A 9,390-nucleotide genomic window follows, 5' to 3' on the forward strand; every position below is an offset into this window, starting at 1 on the left:
GCACCACTTAGCCACCCCTAGACATCCATTTTTGCCACAACAAAGAGTTGTTATTAATATTGTAAAACTGTAAATATTGTAAAATCTAATCTCTGATATTGCTAGGTTCTTTACATTTCAAATGTTATTTTGTAAATTGTTCTGATTTTGCTCACTCTACTTTGCATCAGTTTGTTTTTGTTTTTTGTTTTTGTGAGGTGTTAAGGTTAAGTGATTGATATTGCTGATATTGCTAAGTTTAGCAACTTCTGGTGTGTAATTCCAAAGTGTTTTCCAAAATGATTGTATTAATTCACTACTCCACAAACAACTTATGACTTCCAGTGTTTGTGATTTTCCTCATTATTTTTGCCAATCTGATGGATGGAAGGTGGAATCACAAACTTGCTTTAATTTGCCTTTCTCTATTAAAAATTTAGAGCATTTTTATATAGTTATTGATAACTAGACTACTTTGGATCATTTATCAATAAGGAAATTACTTTTTAAAAATATGAATATCTTGAAATGAAATTTTTTTCAGAGAAACTTCTTGTGAAGCTTTTTTTTCCCCAGTTAAATTTAGTCATCTCTATATCTCCCTGTAAGTGCTTTTGACCATCACATTCTCTGGTAGTAGGAAGAAGAATTTTCTCAATTTTCTCCACAAAATATTCCTTGATAAAGTTTGTGTCTAGACAGAGGGAAAAGTAGCATAGGTATGAGTGCCATGTGACATCTTCCTTGTAAAAGGTAGCTTTGAGTTTTTATTTGACATCCTGAACATCATCAATGACAAAAGATGGAAATAAGTCAATGTTCAAGGGACTGGAATAAAATGGGTACGTAAAACTGTTAATGCCAATAAAGATTAGTGCACTATTACAGATAGCAATTTGTACTTGTGCGTAGAAAGTCAGAAAAAATGCTTGTGCCCTTTAACCCAGAGACTCCCCTTTTAAGTATGAATCACCTGATTCAACCATTCTGGAGAGCCATGTAGAACTATTCCCCAGAGGGTTATACAACTATAAAACTCTTTGATCTAGCAATACCAATTTTTTTTTTTTTAATATTCTAAAGACATAAAAAGGGGGAGAGGGGATGTTGTCACACCTTTTTCCCCTGGTTTGCCGCGTGGATCCCGTACAATGCCCGGAGTCACAGTGAAGGACGTAAACCAGCAGGAGTTCTTGCAGGCGCTGGCCGCCTTCCTGAAGAAGTCAGGGAAGCTGAAAGTCCCCAAGTGGGTGGGCACGGTCAAGCTGGCCAAGCACAAGGAGCTGGCGCCCTATGACGAGAAATGTTTCTACCCCCGGGCTGCCTCCACCGCCCACCACCTGTACCTGCGCGGCGGCGCCGGAGTCAGCTCCATGACCAAGATCTATGGGGGGCGCCAGGGAAACGGGGTCATGCCCAGCCACAGCAGGGGCTCCAAGATCATGGTCCGGAGGGTCCTGCAAGCCCTGGAAGTCCTCAAGATGGTGGAGAAGGACCAGGATGGGGGCCGGAAGGTGACACCTCAGGGACAGAGAGACCTGGACAGATTTGTGGGACAGGTGGCAGCTGCCAACAAGAAACATTAGGACACACCACATAAGATTCATTAATAAATGCCTTGTTCTTCCTAAAAAAAATAGTTGTCACAGTTCTTTTGGTGGTGAGAAAGAATTGAAAATCTAAGGGATATTCATCAATTGGGTGATGACTAAACTAGCTGTGGTATGTGATTGTGAATATGATAGAATCTTACTGTGCTGTAGGAAAGGACAAGCAAGATGGTTTCAGAAAAGTCTGGAAAGATTTACATGAACTGATGCAAGATGAAGTGAGCAGAACCTGTACATAGTAACAGCAATATTATATGATGAAGAACTATGAATGATTTAGCTATTTTCAGCACTACAATCATCTAATACAATCCTAAAGGACTAATAATGAAACATACTATCTGCCTCCAGAGAAAGAACTGATATTATTAGAATATAGATTGAAACATGTTGTTTCACTTTCTTTCTCTTCTTTTATTCAAGTCTTTTTGAATAAATTGACTAATATGGAAATGTTTTGCATGATACAATGTATAACCTATATCTGATTATTTACTGTATCAAGGAGAGGGGAGGGATAGAATTTGGAACACAGAATAAAATTATATCCATTTTTAAAAATTATGTTCTACAAGAAAGTCAAAAATAGAAGAAGAGATCCCTTTAAAAATTAAATACTCATCATTAGAGAAGTGACTTTAAAAATGATACATTAAGGTAATGAAGAGACCATCTAAGATGGCAGAGCACAAGGAGATAAAACAATCGATTCTCCCCTACAACTCCTCTCAAAGATCTAGAAAATACACCAGACTAAGTCCTGATTGGAAAATCCAGGAAACAAACTATTTTGTCTTTGAACTAAGAATAATTTACCCATAAAGATTAAATCTAATCCTACAGGGGGAAAATAGATCTTCAAATAAAAAGACTTCCAAGCATCTCTGATGAAAAGACCAGAGTTGCATAGAAACTTTGAAATACAAACATAGGAATCAAGAGCATAGAAAGATAAATCAGAGTGAGCAATCATCAGGGACTAAATAAGGATAAACTGTTTACATATAAATACAAGAAAATGATGCATGTATTCCCTCAGAACCCTATCATCATCCAGGGACATAGAGGGAGACAGAGGCCCGAAAATGGTTTTGGTATGTTTTGATGATATGAAAAGAAGAGGGAATAAACTAAGAAAATAACACTGGAGGAAGGGGTAGAAGAGAGAGAAAGGGTGGGGAGATTATCTCATAAGTAAGGAAGAAGGAGATTGGAGAAAGGGCAACATAGAAACCTCACTTTCATCTGAACTATCAAAAGAGGAAGGAATTTGTGCACAATTGTTCACTCAATATGCAAGCAAGAGGGAAAGAGAAGGAATGGAATAAAAGGGATGGTAGATTAAGGGGAGGGTTAATCCTAAGCAAAATTACTCTAAACCACAGAAAGTGGATCTTGAAGAGGAGTTTATTTTTTCTTTTTTTAATTTATTTTTATTAATGATATTATTTGAGTTTTACAATTTTTCCCCCAATCTTGCTTCCCCCCCCCCCCGGAAAGCACTCTGTCAGTCTTTACTTTGTTTCCATGTGGTACCTTGATCCAATTTGGGTGTTATGAGAGAGAAATCATATCCTTAAAGAAGAGAATAGAAGTCTCAGAGGTAACAAGATCAGACAATAAGATATCTGTTTTTTTCTAAATTAAAGGGGATTGTCCTTGCACTTTGTTCAAATTCCACAGCTCCTTATCTGGATACAGATGGCACTCTCCTTTGCAGACAGCCCAATATTGTTCCTGATTGTTACACTGATGGAATGAGCAAGTCCTTCAAGGTTGAACATCACTCCCATGTTGCTGTTTGGATGTACAGTGTTTTTCTGGTTCTGCTCATCTCACTCAGCATCAGTTCATGCAAATCCCTCCAGGCTTCCCTGAAATCCCATCCCTCCTGGTTTCTAATAGAACAATAGTGTTTGCTAAGCCATTCCCCAATTGAAGTACTGGAAGAGGAGTTTAAAAGAAAGTATAAGAACCTAGAATTGCACTCTCTGGGATATATTACACACACACACACACACACACACACACACACACACACACACACACACCTCTCTAGGGTATCACCATACCCTAGTTTTTAAGAGGACTATAATCCCAAGGCAGGGAAGTGGCAGTCATTAGATGTTGGCTGGGGCCATTGCCTATTCATACATACATTCAAACAGATAAACTCACATGTGCTTCTATATATTCACAAACAAACATACACATGTGTGCATACATATTCATACACGTGTATATGAAGGTGCAGTAGCCCCCTGTTGACGCTTGCTGCTGCCCCACCCCCCAATTCCCGGTTATAGTTCTCTTAAAAACCAATGTAAGCCGGGGTGGCTAGGTGGCACAGTGCATAGAGCACTGGCCCTGTAGTCAGGAGTACCTGAGTTCAAATGGGGCCTCAGACACTTAATAATTACCTAGCTGAGTGGCCTTGGGCAAGCCACTTAACCCATTTGCCTTGCAAAAAAAAACCAAAAAAACTTTAAAAAATCTCCAATGTAACCAACCTCCCTGACTCCTTCAACAGTCTACACTCCTTCAGAAACATTTAATCACATATGAAATGGAGTTAATAGTCATAAAAGCAAAATGCATTAATACAGCACTTTTTTAAAAATTTGAAACTATTCTATTTTTAATACAACTTTAAAAAAAGAAAAACTAAACTTGGCATTAGATTATCAAAAATAATTAAATAAAATTGGATGCTGTAAGATTTCATATCCTAGTTTGTGAACTTGTCTAGTAATTAAGTTCCCTTCTTAACTGCTGCCTTAGGCAATTCCCTGAGACTTATCAAATAAGTTGTTAGTCTTGTTTCTCTAAAGACCCTATACCTAAAGATCTGTGATCTTAGAGTTGTCATCTAATAAATTTGTGATCTATTGATGTTTATTGACATCATTGATATACTATTGACATCATAATTTATAAAGCTGATTTGGTAGCAGGTAATTTGATGCTAGCTCAGGGTTTCTAAATTGCTGGCTAAAAGTTTATATATACTGGGGACCTCCAAAGTTAAATATCAGACAAATAGGAGAAATTTGTGACAAAATTTCAGTGATTCTTTTTGTTTTTGAAAAAAATGACTCTCAGCAATGACTCCTCTTCTAGCCTCATGCTGCCATGCTTCTGCACTCTAACCTCCATCTCTAACCCAACACTTGCACCTTCTTATCAGGAGAGTTCAGGGCTTCTGATTGCAGGGGTGCATTCACTATATGTGCTCTGGAGAGAGGCTTAACATATCATTCCGGGGGGGCAGCTAGGTGGTGCAGTGGATAAAGCACTGGCCTGGAATCAGGAGTACCTGGGTTCAAATCCAGTCTCAGACACTTAATAATTACCTAGCTGTGTGGCCTTGGGCAAGCCACTTAACCCCATTTGCCTTGCAAAAATCTAAAAACAAAAAAAAACAACATATCATTCTTCTGCCAACATTATGTTATGATGCTTGATACATATGCTTCTTTCTCCCCACTTCCCCTTCTCTGGTTCTGAGGTGGGGAATTCAGATTGACAAACACCTTTCTCTGGTCCCCACTTTCCTGTGTTTGTCATCCTCTATTATGACGATGTAAAGTCTTATACATTTTTCTTTATGGCCAATATGGTGATTTATTTTGCTTATGTTTGTTGCAGGTTTTTTCTTTTTTTCCTGTGGGAGAGAAGGAAAAAAATGCTCATTGGTTGAAAAAAAATTTAATAGCATATAAGACCCTTAACAGGGTAGGACAGTCTTGCTTGTTGATCACAGTCCCACCACACTATTCCTCCTACAATTTCCAAACCAGACCATATCATGCCTTCCCTTTTCTCCTCCACTTTTCTGCTCTAACAACAAGAAAAATATTTAAGCCACAGAAACTCTAAAATAGCCACCCTTCTGTTATATATGTTATCTTTTCCTATTAGAATGAAGTTCTTGAGGGTAATGACTATCTTGCTGGAGGAACCACACAACTGGAAATAGAAGACCAGGTGCCACTTTTGACCTGCATTCAGCCACATTTGGCTTAGACTCAGTTCTTTGTAGAGGAAGCCAAATCTCTTATTAGGAGGCAATATAGTTTTCATTCTCACATTCTTTTGTCTCCTAACAAACTTCAATGTTAGCAATTCAGGATGGTTCCAATTCTAGTAAAAGTTATGACTGCTAGCTAGATCTTCCCAAAGAAAAAAAAATAAATGTATCATATAAAATAGTTCCAGTATAGTTTGTCTATTCTTATAGAGAACGCAGTACAAAACCTAGAAGAGTCATGGTGTGCATTAACAGAATCATTTAATGTAGTCTGTTAATAACTGTAGTTAAATCTGATCAAGACAAAAGTTTGACCTGGAAAGACTTACATGAATTGATACTGACTGAAGTGAGTAGAACAAGAAGAATATTGTACACAGTAACAGCAACATTGTACAATGATCAACTATAATAGACTTAGCTTTTCTCAATAATACAATAATCTAAGACAATTTCAAAAGACTCATGATGGAAGATGCTATACACATTCAGAGAAAGAAGTACGGAGTCTGGATAAAAATCAAAGCCTACAATTTTCACTTTCTGTATTTTCCCCTTTTTGTGTCATTTCTTCTTTTTTACAACATGACTAATGTAGAAATATGTTTTACATGATTGCCTATACATAACCCATATCAAATTGCTTACAGTCTTAGGGGAGGAGGAAAAAATATGGAACTCAAAATCTAATTTAAAAATGAATGTTATAATTGTCTTTACATGTAATTGGAAAAAATAAAATGCCATTTAAAATGTAGAAAAAAATTGAAAGATTACTAATTGTTTTCCAATTCACTTTGCTTGGCATTACCCAATCAAACTCCAGTACCAATTTATTGGTATAACAGTCAGACTACTCTTTCTGGAAGCCTCTCCCTGATATGTATTCTTCTGCCATTACTGTAGATATTGTTTCTGCCACCTTGCCAGGAGACGAGGTTGTCACTGAGACCTTTGGATATGCACAAGGTCATCTGTGCAAAGCCAGGAAACACAGAGGATCTATCTTAAAATGCTCCAAGTACTCTCCCAGCTTAACCATTTAAAATGAATATGCAGCTGTCTAATCAGAGTAAAAACCTTTTTTTTTTTCCCCCTTGGCAGACTGGCCTGTGCAGCACTGTCCTAAATAGCTGTCAGGGTTTCTGACTCACCAGGCCAAGAGGAGAGCAACCTCAGATTTGATTGCTCTCATGCTAATGTAAATGTGCTAATGATGCTGTTCTCCTGGCTTGGGACCATAAGATCTGATACTTTGACTTTAAGGCTTTTAAATGAAAAATGCCTGTGTGGCATTTTCATGACATCAATTTTCCCATCAAATCACTTAATATCCATATTCATTCAGCTTTAATACTGCACCAACTGCAATAGTATATGTATTGGCATAAAATTAAATAAGTGAGCCCCAGGGTTGGGGACTGTTGGACCCATATGGTAGAGTAGAAAGGGACAGGCTGGGCTTGGACCAGCCATGGTGGAATGGGGTACCTTGGGAGGTTGTGGCCTCACTCTCCCCTAAAGTCAGAAAAAAAAAGGCCACTTGACCATTAGTTGGGTGATTTCTTGCGTGCAAGGATGATTTATTTTTGTCTTTGCATACTCAACACCATACTCTGTTTTCAGTTTCTAGTAGGCTTTCAACAATTTCTTCAGATACAGGTGCTAAGTGGCCTCTGGTACCTGCTAAACTCTTAGACTCTGTAACTAAGTTAATATACTGAGGGTCACAGAGCCAGTTAAGAGCTATAACTAGCACACAGGTCTCCTAATTCTTTTTCTCTGAAGCCTCTTTCTAGCTTTGGATATCTAAGAAAAAGTTCACCTGCTTCTAGGTGAATATCCTCTAGGACTGACCTTTTATAAGTGAGTAATTTGTTTTTTTTCTGATCAAGTGCCAGTTTAGTTTTAGAGCTAAATACAACAGAGAATTATTAAACCATTATCTCCATTTACTTTTAAGTAAATTTAAGTCTTTTAAAAGTCAAGTCATTAAAATTGACTTCTTGTTACTTTTTAATTTTTTTAATACCTGAAACTTTCCAACAAACCTTTCCTGTCTCCCAAACTTTTCTTTGTTACCAAAAAATAATAAACTGAAGCAATGAAACAAAATGAATAATGATAGCATCTGACAGTAAACATAATAATTCTTATCTGTCTCATACAAGGTACTCACCTTTCTGATGTTTTCCAAACTGTAATCCAGCCTCTGGAATCTTGCCCACTACTGATCAAGGGAAACTTGTTTGAATGAAGCAAAAGGCATGAGATTGACCATTCTATTTTTAGGGAGAGAATATTAGTTGAGAAAATTATACCTAATTCCCACCCCCCCCATTGCTTTCTTTGGGCATGGTTTTGATTCAGTACAAACATTTTGGTTCAATATCACTTTTCTGATGACTCAAGGGTAGTAGCCCATTAGTATATGCTCACCAGTTTGACTCTTTTCCAAAAAATTCGGTTTACAAAAAATATCATCACAAATAATGAATAAGGTAAACATATTCATCAAGCAAGTAACAAACAGAAATAAGAGAAATTCTACAGATTAGAATACAACAGGAAAGACACAAAAATAGAAATAAGGGATGTCTCCTGCCTAGAGTAAAGTCGGAAGAGTAGCAATAACCATGTGAATCTTTCTTGAAGAAGGAATGAAGACTGTCTCTCCTTTACAAAGTGAAGACTGTCTCTCCTATACAAAGCAGGTTTGTAGAGTCAGATCATCACATTCTCTCTGCCAGGTAGGAGAGTCTCCCACAAAATGATCCAGATTGACTGGAAACTTGGTTCCCAATTTAATGGAATATCATTATACCACAAGAAATGACAGAAGATAATTTCAGAGAATAAGGGTAGTATGAACTTTTTAAGAATGGAGCAGAACTAGGAGAGTAATAATATAAAGAAAAACAATGTTGAAAGGCAAAAATTCCAATAAATGCAGTGATCAGTCCTAGCTCCAGAAGTCTGATGAGTCATGCCTCTCACTTCTAGGTAGACAGGTATGGATTAGAGGTGCATAATGAGACTTATTTTCAGATACAGACAATGTGTGAATTTGTTTTGTTTGTGTATCCTAATTTGTTATCCTGGAAGGCTACTGTGTCCTGGAGGGAGTTAACTGAGTAAAAGGGTGCAAAATTATTTTTAAAAGATCATCAATTTAAATACATTTTTAATATGAATCTAAATGTAAGATTTTATATGGTAGATTCAGAGTTAAGAATTTCAGAAAATTCTCTGCACTTTGAATTCTAGATGTATTACTGCCTCACTGACTTAGAAGGGTATTACCAACTATTATACTCACCTCAAAGTACTGTTAACAAAGGGGACATTTAGACAATCTTGCCAAATAAAATTCATAAAAATGGTTTTTTACATACAATATTTGGGACATTGGGAAATGAAAAGTCTTACTATGAGGCCCCTTTTCTGTCAACTACTCCATTCTTTCAAGGAACAGTGAAATTCTGAAAGACAATTCTGTTCCCCTACTTCAGTTTCTCATAATTAATGAACATTTATTAAGTGTCTTCTATGTACTGTATTAAGCACTGGGGATACAAATTTTAAAAATGACAGTCCTTGCTCTCCAGGACCTTACAATCTACTGGGGCAAGACAATAGGCAAAGAAGAAATTTAGAAACTGAGGGGATGGGTGGGAAAGGTACCCAACTTGGGGGGATGGTGGAAAAGTCAGAGAAATCCTTAAGTAGTTCAGTCAGGTGAAAAATGAGATACTTGAGTTGAATTCTCTC

At 37.1% G+C, this 9,390-nt stretch overlaps 1 pseudogene; it reads left to right on the top strand.

Annotated features, from left to right (window-relative positions):
• Window positions 1-459: 459 nt before the first annotated feature.
• Window positions 460-4,192, top strand: LOC141516229 (small ribosomal subunit protein eS19 pseudogene; annotated as a pseudogene).
• Window positions 4,193-9,390: the final 5,198 nt, after the last annotated feature.

Source organism: Macrotis lagotis, chromosome 3 (assembly GCF_037893015.1).
Source record: "Macrotis lagotis isolate mMagLag1 chromosome 3, bilby.v1.9.chrom.fasta, whole genome shotgun sequence".
Lineage (NCBI taxonomy): Eukaryota > Metazoa > Chordata > Mammalia > Peramelemorphia > Peramelidae > Macrotis > Macrotis lagotis.